The sequence below is a fragment of the Plectrocnemia conspersa genome, unplaced genomic scaffold (genome assembly GCF_051122295.1).
Source record: "Plectrocnemia conspersa isolate PC_06_02 unplaced genomic scaffold, ASM5112229v1 ptg000003l, whole genome shotgun sequence".
Classification (NCBI taxonomy): domain Eukaryota; kingdom Metazoa; phylum Arthropoda; class Insecta; order Trichoptera; family Polycentropodidae; genus Plectrocnemia; species Plectrocnemia conspersa.
In genome coordinates, this window is record NW_028277167.1 from 29,021,551 (window position 1) to 29,036,721 (window position 15,171).

At 35.2% G+C, this 15,171-nt stretch overlaps 1 protein-coding gene and 1 long non-coding RNA gene across 3 annotated transcripts in view; one reads left to right on the plus strand and one right to left on the minus strand.

Moving 5' to 3' along the window:
• Madm (MLF1-adaptor molecule) overlaps nt 1-15,171 on the plus strand; it is a 90,517-nt gene that overhangs the window by 37,457 nt on the left and 37,889 nt on the right. The gene's annotated exons all lie outside the window — the stretch shown is intronic.
• Nucleotides 8,046-12,091, minus strand: LOC148237189 (uncharacterized). Its single transcript, XR_015808976.1, has 2 exons — nt 11,076-12,091; nt 8,046-9,650 (listed from the first exon to the last, which is right to left on the minus strand). It is a non-coding gene; the product is annotated as an uncharacterized LOC148237189 (long non-coding RNA).

The window sequence follows — 15,171 nt, forward strand, 5'->3', positions numbered from 1 at the left end:
CGAATTTTAACCATATATATTCCCATGTTCCTTGGGAGTGAGTTTCGAACGGCGATGGGGATTTGATATTAACATCGCCAAAATTTTGATTAAGGCATCCAAACTGCTCTACTCCGAGGAGTCGACGATCCGCCGATTTAGAGGGTTGCGATTACGTCCCTCATTCTTAACCGTTACGGTCAAGACGTCAGTGCTTGCGTCTCAACCAGCTTGCCACACAAGGATGTTTTCGGCGGTAGATATGAGAAGCTGAAACAATTTATATGGAAATGCCTAGTATATGTATGTAATGTATAAACTATGTGAAGGCCACCTTGATACATTGGAGAGACCGGCCGAATCATTAACATCAGAATTGTAATAAATAAACCATAATCAAACATATTTTCGTGCCATTGTGGTTATATTCAAGGGTGACCCAACTTCAGTCCTCAACTTATTTTACAAAGTCACGCAAATTTAAGGATTATTTTAATAATCGAAAATTTGGTGTGTGCTTATTAATATAAAAATAATATCAATTCAATAGCCATCCTTTCGATGACTTTCGTACATTTCGGACGGTATCTCGGCTATAACTTGGCGGATGTTGGTTTTTATGTGCTCCGACGTTTCGGGTTTCTCGGCATAAACACGACTCTTTTTGCAACCCCACAAAAAGTCCAACAGCGTCAAATCGCATAATCAAATCGAATAATCGCATAACCAAAACGTGAAATAATGTGACCTATGAACGCTGCCTGACCACAATGCGCACTAAACAGTTTTTGGGCATGTAATGGTCTCTCGTATTAACATACCCAGAGAGGTAGAAATGTACATCGTCAGAGAAGATTTTCTTTTAAAAATCGGCATTAACTTCCTGCTGCTCTAGCACATAATCTGCGTAAATTCTTTGCCGACCACGGTCTCTAGATTTCAGTTCTTGTGTTGTATTAATTTTATACGGATGATGCAAAATGCGCCAAAGGGAGCCATATGAAAAGCCCAATAGCTGCGAACACCGACAATTCTTCGGCTACATTTTCACTTACAGCAGCAATATTCCCAACTGTCGCCACGATGATGAACATGTCATACCCTATCTCCAACGTGACCAATTTTTTTCACCACATTGCGAATTATACGCTCAATAGGACGACGAAATTAACCATAAATTCCGTAAATTTGTTGTTGCAAACTAACACTTTGAATATGCGTGATTATTGACAGCTGTTTGATTTACAGTGTTGCCAACATAGAATAGGATCACGCTGTACAACGTGTACTTTTCGATACATAGAAAATAATTAGTACCGTAGAAAATAATTACTACTCTTGTTGTTTCTGTGTTTAAAAACAAATATTATTTAAATTTAATTGCAAGAATTACAATTTCTAATCTGTATCTAATTCGTTCGTTTACTGAAATAGCTATTTTTGTTTTATGAATTTTAAACATGCACAAAAAGTATTCAAATACCGTAGCATGTTAATTCGGTTTATGCAATAAGCTTTTTTGTGCTATTTTCACTACTTGTTTCCGATTCTCATGTTCCCCTTGAACTGTTATATTTGCCTCTCAATAGGCTCCTATGCCTATTGCTATGTCTATTATACACCCAGGCACGTGTGGCGCCACATTACTTCTATTAACCAGATACTCTTTAATCAGACGATTCACGCAGCAGCGCCGGTTATTCCGCGATTGTAACCGCCTGATTTATGCGCGGATTGTTGTCGTGGTTATAATTTATCGCAGTTTGCTTGAATGGATTTTAAACGACAATGCGCAGAGCGAATTTCAATAAGCGAAATACGACGATAGATTGGTGGAACGCGAGGGCGGCGGTACACGCCGAACGAAGAAAGTAGCTTCGAGCGGTTAATAATTAATTTTCGTTTTGCTAAAATAAACGGGCCGAGTGTGAGTTTCGAGGTCGGATTTTATTATTTATTTTTTAGTGGAAATTTTGATTGACGCTTAAAACAACATCGTTCTGGACGTCTTGTCTGTTTGGCTTCATTTTTGGAGGACGTTCCCGTTTGGCGGATGAAATTTAGGCGAGGAATGTCAAAAGTAAATTAAATACATCGTTTTAAGATTTCTACCGAAGCAGCTTTGTATTTGAGCGTTTCGATTCTACGGTTAACTCTCGGTGATTCAAAGTGACGGCATAGCTGGACCAAATTTGACGATCGAAGTGGCACGCTATCTACGCTGTCCACCTAAGGTTGTCTGTGTCGATACAAACCCTTTAATAAAGCAAGAACATGTCTTCCGGGTGTTCATATGTTCATAATTTTCAAAATACTCGATTATCAAGTACTTGAAAAATAGACAAAAATACTCGAGTATCGAGTACTCGATTACTCGAATTGGAGACTCTAGTGGTACACCATGGAATATTATTTTCTCTCTGGGATAAACATAATTTCTTTTAAATTTTTGCTTTCTCTTTTTTAAATAATTATAAAACCATTTTATCACTATTTTACTTTTAGCTATAATCTCTAATTTATTTAATATTATACTTCTATCCATTGTTTCGAAGGCTCTCTTGAAATCCAATAAAACTGATTCAATGATTTTGTTCGTATCCTTGGCCAACAACCAATCATTTATAATGCAGCCTCAGTGGAATATTTTTCTCTGAATTCCGATTGTTGTTCAGACAGTATATTTTGAGAAATAATTTTGTGTTGTGGTATTACTCATATCCTTCCAAATCTTTGCTTACAATCGTCGACCACACACATTCCTTGAAAAGTATGTTATGTGCTTGAGCATAATCAAACATATCCTTAACTTAATTTTATTTGTATAGCCCTATACTTGTCTAAGAACTATTAAATCGAGCGTGTAAATGTTACTACATGCACATGGCCTCGGATAACGAGCAGCGTTTCGATTCTCACGCGTATGTTACATACATCCTTCTTCGCTTCTTTTTTCCGCGCATGCACCGAGAGAAGAATCGCGGACAATATGCGGCGGGACACGAAAGTGAGTTCGGAATTAGCACTGCCGCAAATATCCTACTCACCCTACTATACTTAGCCGACGCTTAAGTGGCGATAAAACGTTCGACGGCGACGGTTTGCTGTTTTTTGAAACGGAAAGAAGATGTAATTAGGAAGTGCTCGAGCGGTAATTACACAAAATTACGAGAAATCCTAAAATTTTTATCAAGCGTATCAACTTTGCTTAAAGTTTTGAGCCTGTGTTAGAATTCTTCCTCGTCGTTCTCTTATTGATTTGGAATAAGACGGGTTCTCAATCAAATGTTCAATTATTTGAATTACTCGTTCGATTTTCAACTATATGAATATTCGTTTGTACTATCTCGAATTAAATTTGAAAAAAATCTTAGAATGAAACAATTTGTATACTTAAGCAACACATTGTGTCTTCAATATACCCGATTGACTAGTGCAGCTTCAAAATTCATGGTCCTATATGTGCCTTTATTTTGCTTTGAAATGCGAGGCAATGAAACGTTTCTTCCTAACAGAAAAAATGCTTTTGCGCCTTCAAAAAACATTTGTAACAAGAATATTTATCGGTTGTGTATACTATGACCGAAATAATAGAATTCGTTCGTTGAACGAAACAAAACCTTGGAAAGGCTCACCCTTTATTGTCGTTTAGCGCTTGTCTCAAAAACAGGTTTTGTAAAGTTCGTGTTACGTTTCTGTATTTGTTGTTTTAAAACGCAAATATTTAATTTCAGTCAATTCAATTATTCGTTCGTGGTTAATTTATTTCTAGCTATTTAATTTATATGAAAATTCGCACTTGAGATATTGTGAAAAGAACTGATTTAAAATTAGTGTATTTTGCTTTTTTGGTGTTCACATAGTTAAGGTCTATTGGCTCAAATATTAGTGTGGTAAAGATCAGTTTTAGCTTAGTACTGCCGCAGAGAAATGCTATTTATTTTCAATGTGCTTTTAAATTTATATCCTTGCTTGGTCGTTCGCTCTGGGGGGGAGGGTACCGGTATGTGTAAGTACACAGGGCAGTTATTCAGGTTCGTTCTTAGACATATTATATGAATTATATGTTTTATTTATTGCCTTGCTCTACGTGTATTTATAATATTATTACTGTTAAACTTGTTCCAATTCAATCATGTGGAAACTGCGTATTTGTTTTTGTTCATTGACTCTTTGAGCATAAATAGAGTTTCATTTGAATTTTGAGAATTGTCTTGGGGTTGCTTATTAGACTCTTACATGTTTGTTACTATTCTTAGTCGTGAATTAATTCTTATTTATTAGAATAAAAATAATCTAATTGATTTTTTGTTATTGTAAGTAATGTTATACAACGCTGTAGCGTAGGAAGTGTTTTTACTTCATAAACTTTCCCTCCCCATACAATTATCTAATACAAAATCTGACCTTGAAAATCTGCATGTTTTCACATACTATATGCATCTAAAAATGTGCAAAAGAGATTTAAACTTTGATTATCAGGCATTTTATTATTTTAGCATATGCTCGACTCGAATAAACAACGGGAACATCTGGTTTAACTTGGACTTTTACCGATTCTACGAAACGGGCCAAATTTTCGGGCCGACCAAAAATATTTTTACCTATAGGGGTGGCATTTTATGACCAGTCGGGTCATAAAATCAGTATTTGTCAAACTGTGACTTATTGTTTTCACATATTCAATTTTTTAGTGCATTCAGTTTAAGAACTACAACTATACGAACGGTCCTTCCATTGCGAAAATGCCGTTCCCAAGCAAGTGCAGCCCGGGGCGGTCCGCTCCCCCTAGCTACGCCACTGCATCTTTTGTGTTGAAATGATAGATTTACAATAAAAAATATTCAAGCGTAGTCCGTAACGTCTAGACTAATATATCCGAGGATATGTGTTCGATCCCCGTCAGCGACACTCGAATGAGCTATTATTAAAAAAAGCCGCCACCAGCTGCAGTGACATCCATTGATTATATATTGTTTAGCACATAATGATTAATAATATAGATGTCACCTATTCCCAGACTTTCAGTCTGGTGGTTAATACTTACTTGTAGGTATTCATTATGTCCGATTGACTTACTCAGTTGGTACAGATTTGCCCGTTGTAACGCATAGGGCTTACGCCTGTCAGGTTACAATAAAAATAAATAAATAATATAATACTTTCAAATTAAAAATATCCGTGTTCTTATTTCATTCTTAAAAATTGTCTATATAAAATTTGTAAAATAAATTATTAAAACATACTAATACAAAAACGTAGTAAAATAAATCGAAGTATAATAAGTATAATAAAAAATAATAATAGATAAGTAACTACAGAAATAATTTTGAAAAAATACGTAATTTTAACTCACTCCCATGTGTATACCAACATAGTAACAAATGTGTATAAATTAACTCACTACTCAAAGGGTTTAATACCGAATTATTATTTATAATATTTAATATTTTTTTATAAATATTTCTAACTAAATGTATTAATAATGTAGGCGGCCAAGGACCACAATGGACTCTAGCGCCGATTTTATTATTGCTTTTGTAACTGAAGCCCTTTAGTGCTTTAATCATCGGAGCACTGATGTTATAATGAGTATCAGATATCTCGGCAAGTCGTTTGTTTTATCTAATTACAGTGAATTGCCATTTAATACCACTCACAACGACGATAAATATCTATTTTATTTGATTAATTATTTAAAACAAAACAAGATTTAACCCTTTACGTGAATTAGTCAGGTCACCGTGTTTTTACATATAAGCGCCACCTAGTTACCAGATCCTATAACAGGACCAGCATAAAGACATTATCTAATTGTATTATTATTTTTTATGATCATCACGCATGCCAAAATTCGACACGCAATTTTTTTTCTGTTGTCCGGGGAACCCTTCCCCCATTACCGGATCGTTGGCATGCCGGGGCATGAGTTTTTACTGTTTTTTTGTGCTTCTGCATCATCGGAGCAGACTAATCGCTTTTACTGCTCTCGGTCTGGTCGTTCCGATCGCATTTTATGTGTGAAACGCACATCCATTAGATTGCGAAGCGACAATTCGCGATATGCGGACAACCATCAATCACCGGCGTTGCACTCTTTCTCGACTTTGAGCGAAGAGAGAGGAAGGAAATCAGATTGAATGCGAATACTCCGGAGTCGCCGAGTATAATTGGTGATCGAATACTTTTCAAAGTGACGCATAGTTTCTTTGTGTCGTTGAAAGCGTCCGAATTTACTATTTTTCTGGAACGTTACTGGGTTTTTAGTCACCGGTGGGGAAAATAACCCCAAGCGTAGGTACGCCTAATCGGGAAGATCGTGATCGTCGTCGCCAAGGATGACTAAGCGCCAGACGACGGTCGAGGCCAAGACCCTCGCTACTGCCAGATGACTAACCGAAGGATATGCAGGCTTGTAGGATAAATACCAACATAAGGAAACGAAGCATGCGGAGAGAATCTCATTAGCTCAAGCGAATTTATATTCGAGAGATACGATTTCGAACGGGAAAGGCTTATTAGTAAATACAGAAGGGATGTTGAGATGTTTAAATTTGATGTGTGATATACATAGTAGAAAGTGGATTAGCTTCAATTAATCGATGGCTTAACTACTTTAAAAGCATGTAAAATAATAGTGAGAGTGAGTGACTTTCCTCCAGTAATCGGGAGCGGAGATTATTACACATATAAAGTTTCATATGTTCCTCTATTTTGTTTCTTGGTTTATATATTTATGGTATTTCGAGTGTTTGTTTTTTTGTAATCAAATGTTAATCCTTGACTTATAATTAACAATTATCCTGTATCATATATATTTGTGAAGAATTTAATTTGACCGTAGTTATTCTGGGATTAATAGTCCTATTGTATGATAATAGTTTATTGTGCGATACAGTCGATTCCGTTTAATCTCAGGACACGTTGGGCCCCATTTTGTTTCAAATAAGGGACTGGCTCTAATAAGCGAAGTTTAAGGTTAAAGTGAATTAAAAATAATATGTTTTTTTTAAATTATTGAAAAAAATATTGAATTACAGAAAAATAAAATAATAATAATTTGGGCCCGAGGGGGGTGTGACCTTGTCGCCAGAAATATACGCCGGAAAGCTAGTTACAATTTATTTCGTATTAAATATATTGCAACAAACTATTGCGCTGGAGGAGAAATGATGTTTAGGTGGCTCTCGTGGGCTGCTTTGCAGATGTCTCGTAGTCTGCCGCTCTGTAGTCTGTCGAGGTCTTTCGAAGTCTGTCTCGTAGTCTCTATATGTGTGTCTTGTAGACCGCCTCTGTCTCATCATCTTTTTTGCTTTTGACGTGAATTTTTGACTTCTGAGAAGTATTAATTGTTTTTGCGCCCTCCTATTGACCAAAATTCGGTTTAAATATATTAGAATATAGCTATCATATTTTTAAATCATATTGTAATATGAAACATCCCATTAGTTTGAATTTTGGAATTGACGTAATGAAAGTTCTAAAAATATAATTGGTTTTAGAATTTTTATTAGGTTAGATTTGGGCTTGTATTTCATAGATATTTTAGAGCAGCATATAATATCACTTGTGCCTATATTTACGCTAAAATCTTTTTGTGAAAATATATTTGGACTTCCCTAGTGAAAATATAACTTTACTGAAGAATACACATTCACTGTAAAAATACACATGAATGTAAATGTATATATTACTACATATGTAATGGTTGAAATAATATAATTTTACTAGCACCTGCCAGATAAATTACAGTTTCACCGGTAAAAGTATATATCTACCGGTGAAAATGTATTCCGATATTTTAAAAATAGGTTCAAGACTGTTTTTTATGATTTTTTTTGAGGGATAACCCGTGAATTTCTGGTTTATCTGCTTTTTACTGGTAGCTTCTGTGTCCATAATGTCTGAACATTTTTTCTTAATTTATTTAAAATTAATAATATTATAAATAAAATAAATAAGAAAACGTATTGTAAATTTGCAATTCCCCATTTGCTTTCTCTCAAATGTGTTATTTTAAAATTGCAATTGTACAAAATCATCTTTGCCTACTCACATAAAATAACGCTGTATTCCGGTGATACATTTCTTGCATCTTAGTTAGTCACACGAACTTGGGGATATTCATCATCACTGTTCTCGTCTTCGCTTACTGCTTGATGCTTTGAATTAATGACTTTAAAAATTGCATCTACACAGATTTCATTTTCGTTAACATGCTTAATTGTCATCTATTATCAAAAATTCCGGATAATTTACAGTACTCTTCATTATTTAAATTTACTGTCTTAGGTGATCGGAATTGTGTCCCATATAATCTAAGTAAATTACTATTAGCTTTCTTATTTGGATTTGATCTAAATAACCGGCTGTTCCGATAAACCAATGGTCCAATTAACTGAAATGGTACAAACAAATTCAGGTGTCAGTATTGGGTGGCAGTGTCGAATGAAGAAATAACCTCACAGGCTCTGCTTTTTGGTTCCTCGTCTGTCAGTTAAGGGATTATAATGGGAGCGAAAGCTAATTACGGGCCATTCGCGTTTGCGTTTAGCTCCACTTCTTATTCATGCTTTTGTGAAAGCTTAAGTTTCAACGTCGGGCGAGATAGGATAGTTTACACAGTGCTTATTAGATTTTTTCTATTTTTCTCTAAGCTGATGAATAAAAGTGCTTAAGTAGTTTTTGTCTTAATTAATATAAATCTGCGTGGCTATTGAACAATTTTTAGGCGTTCTAAAATGCTGATTTCACTGGTGTTTTGTTAAGGAAAATATATGTCAAGCTTATTAGTACTCGTTATTAATATATTAGTACTCTCTTCATTATCGATTAATTTTATATAGATCAGTATTTTTAGGCACTTCTCGAAAATGAAGCAGATATTAGCAGAAGGTTAATTTTTGATTAGAGTCGGATGAAACAATAGCTTTAGCACTATCTTGTAATCAACGTGTAATGGTGTATACCTATTTTTAAAACTCATTCTTATTCATCAACGTGTTTCAATCCAACGTGACGATGAGTTAAAACAGGAAGGACTTGCACTCACTTTGTAACATGTGTCATGCTTGACGAATATTTAGTAAATAAAAAAGCTAAAATTGTTTGTGAAAATTATGAGTGTTTATCTACACATGTATGTAACTACGCGTACATTCGAACAACATTGAAGTTTTATTTATAAATAAACTTTAGATTAGATAACTAAAAATAACATTTTGTACATTAATAACCTCAGTTTAACCAAAACTTTTGCATTTAAATATAACGTACGTGTACTTGTATCTTGTGTGTATTTTATGCTCATGTTTTTGTAAATAACATATTTGTATGTTTTTTTTTTATAAATGGACTTTGGAAAACAAACAAATTTGGAATGCAAGCATGCGGTCAACAAATTTAAAAATAAACATATTATTTGGTAGTTTATTAAGATGTTCTTGCTCTAATCTTTGTAGGACAATAACATCAGCTGATGTATACTAGGACGTCATAGCGTTGGACTCGCACTAGACAGCGTGGAATTCTCCAACCCTAGAACGTATAAAAATATGTTTAATAACATTATTTAAATTAATTCTTGGGATGTCGCGTGTCTTATCATTGCGGACATAAACCTTGAATCTATCCCAGCGGCATGGAAAATTTGTCATCGCGTGTCCTATGGCCTATGCCAGTGGTCGGCAAACTTATTAGCCGAAGAGCCAAATATGTACATTACAACGATTCAAAATAGTTCTGAGAGCCAAATCTGTTTTTTAATTTAATAAACCTTTATTATAATTTTAAACCTTCATTAAATTACAGGTACACTGAATAAAACTTGATTTCACACTTAATAAAGATTTATTAGTTGATAAACAATAATATGAAAGTAAGGTATCCATAAATTTAAATCACGACAATGACTGACAAACACTTAATGCAAACAATGTCCTTGCATCTCCTTGGAAAGTTTCAGTAAGTCAGGTTTATATGTTGTTGTTTTTGATTTTAGGCATGATTCCAGGTTCTCATCAATAAGACAACTTTTCAGTTTACTCTTGATAAAGTTCATGCTTGAAAAGGTTTGTTCGCATTAATATGTAGAACCAAAAAGGGAAAGAACAGCAAACGCAAGTTTTTTCAGCGGATCTTAAGAGTCAGGAATACTATTCCAAACGTTGAAAATGATCATGACTTCATTCTCCAGGTCTTTTAAAGCAGACCACTTGTGTTGTGAACTAAGGTCACATTCGTTCTTCTCCGATTTTTCCAAATCAATACAAAGACGTTCAAATTTGGAGCTCCATATTTTCTTGTTTTTTAAATCCTGCAATTATATTTCAAAGTTACTAATGTCAATGCCAAAAGGAGAAAATTTCAACTCAGTTTATTGTAGCATTAAGAAGATTTTTGACGAATGCTAAGGTCGCTTTGAAACCTGCTGAGAAATGCTTTCCTCATATTTAAAATTGTTGTTTTGAAATGGTGTTTGTCAATAGAGGAATTATTTTCTTGGCGATGCTTCAGCAGGCTCGGAAAGTGAAACAATGTTTCCCTTTCAAAATCTTGAGCAAAAGCGTTTTAAAACGTTCCCTCTTGATAACCATCGAACCTTGTTATGAAGCAGAAAATCAGCGTACTCACTCTTCATTTCAACTAAAAATTCTCTGAATTGACGATGATTAAGAGCTTTAGCTACAATGGAGTTGATGATCGTGATCACTAATCCCATAACTTTACTAATTTCTTCCGGAAATATCTGCGCACAAAGCGCTTCTTGGTGAATAATGCAATGATAAACCAATATCTCGTAATTATTTTTTTCTTTCAAAATGGCAACAAACCCTTTTCTGACGCCAGTCATACTTTTGGCCCCGTCTGTAACCGCCAAGTACGCAGATTGACAGCCGTCATACTACTACGCTGCGCTGCGCCCCTATCGGAAGAAACAGATACTACGTCAACGCTCACGTACACATTCAACGTTGCATGGAAAGGACACTCGACCAGAATTAGCGCCCGGGCCCGTGGATATTTGTGCCAGAGCCGCACTCAAGGAGCCAAAGAGCCGCATGCGGCTCCGGAGCCGCACTTTGCCGACCCCTGGCCTATGCCAACGCTCTCTATTGCCTCCGCGCACGCCTTCTCTGAATATTTTGGGAATTTTCGATTATTTCCATGGCGATTGTGTGTGTGTGGGCATTTCTGTATTATTGCCATGTTATAGTCGATATCGGGTCAAGACGCGCGCGCACCAGACGATCGAACAATGCGAGTGTTCACTTACAGAAATACACCAGTCGTCTCGGCATGTCACCGATCCGAGGAATGTCACTTTGGGCATCCTCGGTTAGTACTCGCTTTTCGATCGCGTGCTACTGCCGTCGCTACCAAGGCAAACCTCTCTTTGATCTTCCTCCACCTCCTATATCTCGTTCTGCCGCTTCCGGTGCCATCTTAAATCGATGGTTCATATTCAAAAGACCATTTTCATGTTTGGAAGTAAGTGCATATGGGTGGAAGTAGAAAAAAATCAAATTCGTTTTAACATCTTCATGCCTGCACCAAAATAAATACGAAAAAATTCAAACAAAAATGGTTCGTTCCATTCTCAACGCTCGCAGCATTTCACAAGGATGTAAATAATAGTACAAAAGTGAGTTTTATGTCGGGTAAGAACGCTGTACTTTTAACTATGGCTTTAATGTTGGCATCTTCTCGCACTCTAAAATATAGTTAGAACTGTTGCCCAATTGTTGAATAATGAAGATATTAGTGCGTCACACATTTATCAATATTCCACTAAATATACTGACGTCGATTGTTGTGGCTATGGGTTTATTTACCGCTTACGTTGATAACACGCTAGCTGTCGAGCAAGATTTAAAAATTCGCTCTACGCTTTTAGAAAAAATATTTTTTATTACACATCATAAAAAATATTAATTTAATTTATGCTTATTATACGTGTAAATCCATAAAATCACTGATTAACTAAAATGGCCAAAAATTGCCCAATTCTCGAAAAGTGCAAGCCTGTTGCTTCATTCATGTATTAGTATTATCTGCCGAATTTATGCATTAATTCAATGAGATTGTAGCGTTCCGTTATGTCCATAAAAAAGGGAACAAGTTAACAATACGTCGTAATTACCCCCCGATTAGCTTTAAGTGGTGTTACTTCGCAGCTAGAAATAGAATATAGCGAGTATTGCTTTTCTCCGAGCGCCGTTGGAGAAACTGGCGGAGGGATGATGTCCAGTGGATGGTCCTCTGAGGCCTCATAGTCTGGCGATGTTCCTTTCTCTGTAATACATTATTCTCACTGCCGATGTCCTTGGCCCTTCGTCCCTTAAAGACAGGACTTAAGTGTTATAGGTTTGGAAAGCTCTCTGACGAATCATAACAATGCAGCGATTCAGCCAATTGTTGCACTCATCAATTCGACCAACGAAATATGTCCACGCCTCTAGAGTGAAATTTGCTTGATGGACATTTTTGAAGGTCGAATAAGTAACGGTGCTTTTTGTCGTCCGATGGTGTATTGTTTCCGCAACTGTTACGCAACAAAGAATATTTTTCTCTGCATCTTAGGGTAATTACGACGTGTTGTTTACTTGTTTTCTTTTTTTCTGAATATAACGAGAGCTATTGTGGTGGTTCGTTCAATTACAGTTTTTTGTCACGTTCATTCTCATAATTATCGTGGTTACGGTGATTTACTGCACGAGTTTAATGTAATTTTTGACAGTTGCAAAGGGTCAAAGATTTTAAATCCTGCAATGTGTATGAATAGCATTGCCGTTAAAAATTGTGGCCCATGTACTGGTCGTGTAACTGACACCGGTAGCTTAGAAAATATATTGTAAATTAATGAAATAAAATAATTATCAACTATAACAAGTTTCCATGTAACAGGTTAGGTGCGAGCGAGCGTTGGCCAGAACGGGAACACCCCATGAATAACTTTCTGAAACGAATTATGGGTGTTCACTGTTTTGACCAACGCTCGCGAGCACCTAACCTGTCCAAACATGTCATTTTAGCGCTACTATCTACTTTTGCTCAATGCACGAAATAAACGAAACAATTCCTGCCCAATTTACGCATTCGGCTGATAATTTGCCTAATTCATAAGGAATGGGTATGCACTTTTCATGAATTAATTAAATTTTTAGCCTATTTCATGCAATAAGCGATTTTACTGATTTGCTATAACATATGCGTAAGCAAACTTTGCCGGACACTGGTGCACACCGTGGCGCAATCCCATACGTGTGTGCCATATATTTGATTAGATTTTGTTATTAATATTATACTATTTTTATATTCATCAAAGTTAACATGAATATGAATAATACAAAATAATACAAAAATAATTAAATGTGGTAGTATAAATATAGAAAAAAATGCAAATCCAAGCAAAATCTTCTAGGTATTTACATACATATATACTGTAATTTTTCGGACTCGTGGGTTGTTAATGTAGTTAAACTTAAATTTAAACATAGAAATACAAGGGCTATTGTATCATTATTTTTTTATTGGTATTTTAAAGAATCGAATTTTAATATAATCTTTTATAAATTGTTGATTTCCTTAAGATAGTTATTTTTTGTAGTGCTCGATAAATGTATTTTATAAATGGCTTCATTTACTCCCGCTGGATGAATATAAAAAGCATTCCGATTTAATTAATTTATGTTTCACTAATATCTAGCTGGTTGTTAACATTTACATATTTAAAGCATGTGAAAATACGTCTTATTACAATTGTTAAAATTATTTCTGATAAATTGTGCTTTTATTTTTATATTTACAGTTTGAAATATGGTTGTTTAATTCGTGTATTATTGATATATCGAGTTGAACTCTTGGAGATTTGGGATGACTGCTCAGCTGGACCAAATCGAACGGTCAAAGTTTAAAGCGGTTGCTTTGTTTATGTTTTTATGGCTCATTTTAATGTAATTTCGGCGCAATTAAACTTTGTGTTATTTTGATTCCAAGTCGAAAGCGAAGTGGTACTTCTGTGTCAAGCTCCGGTGAAAAGTTTTGACCATGAGTTCTGGTTTTGCTCCTGGTGGAAGTTCAACGTTTTTGTCTTATACATATCTAATGAATTTTTTTGGGATGTATAACGGCGTAATGATGTGCGGTATCTGCTCTGCAAAGATGTTCAGCATTGATATTTTTTTTGTTAAACGGTTTCAGTGAAAAATTCTCCAGCACTATTATTGAATACATGCATAACTTATTTTTTGTTTGTTACGCTGACCAAAATTTAAAGTTTAAGTAAATTCGAGGGACACAACTCTACCAGTTTCTGATGAAAAATGAAATAAAAACATTTTTAATCACCTGCACGGTATTATAGACTAGTGGTATAAGTCTCCGACTATCGACCTAAAAGACATGGGCTCGAATCCCATATGGACCTTAGTGTTTTTCATTTTTATCGTGTTTGGAAGATCAATATTAGATATTATTATTTAATTATAATTCCGTTCAATAATCACATTACATATAAAGTAATGAAAATTCTTTAATAGTGATATACTTTAGCTTATATAAAATATCTGAAAATATATATTAAATCGACAGTCATTAATATTGCGTGCAAAGTTTTTTTTTTGTAAACCTTTAAATAACCGTCTCGCCATAAAACAGAAGTCACTTGCTCAGCAATATTCAGAAGTCTCGCAAATTATGCGTTTATTCCACTTTTTTATATTCAACACGTGACTAGAATGCAGCTCGCCTTCTTGAGATTTTCTAGCGATTGTAATGCAAATTCGTCTAATAGAAGCCACTTTTTGTGTTATAGTGTTGTTATTTAATAATGGTGGACGCGCGAGTGAAGCAACAGTTTTGTTTTTGATGTTGGGTCTATTTTTCTGGATATGAGTAGTATTTCGTGACGCGCCGTGATTATTCACTAGTGCCACTAGACTAATTGATCATCACTACTGTTTTTCGTTGATATTAGTCACGGATGTAAAATGTGTGATACGTATGCAGATTTAGAAGCTTCGAGTGTATTTTTGTCATAAACTTAATTGCGACACGGTTCCAACTCGTTACTTTTATCTGATTGTATCGCGCCGATGTTTGCAATGTGCATATTGCACTTTATATCGCCTGATAATTTTGGCACACCTGCGATAATTAGTCAATGACATAAGACGGCTTAATGGACTTGGA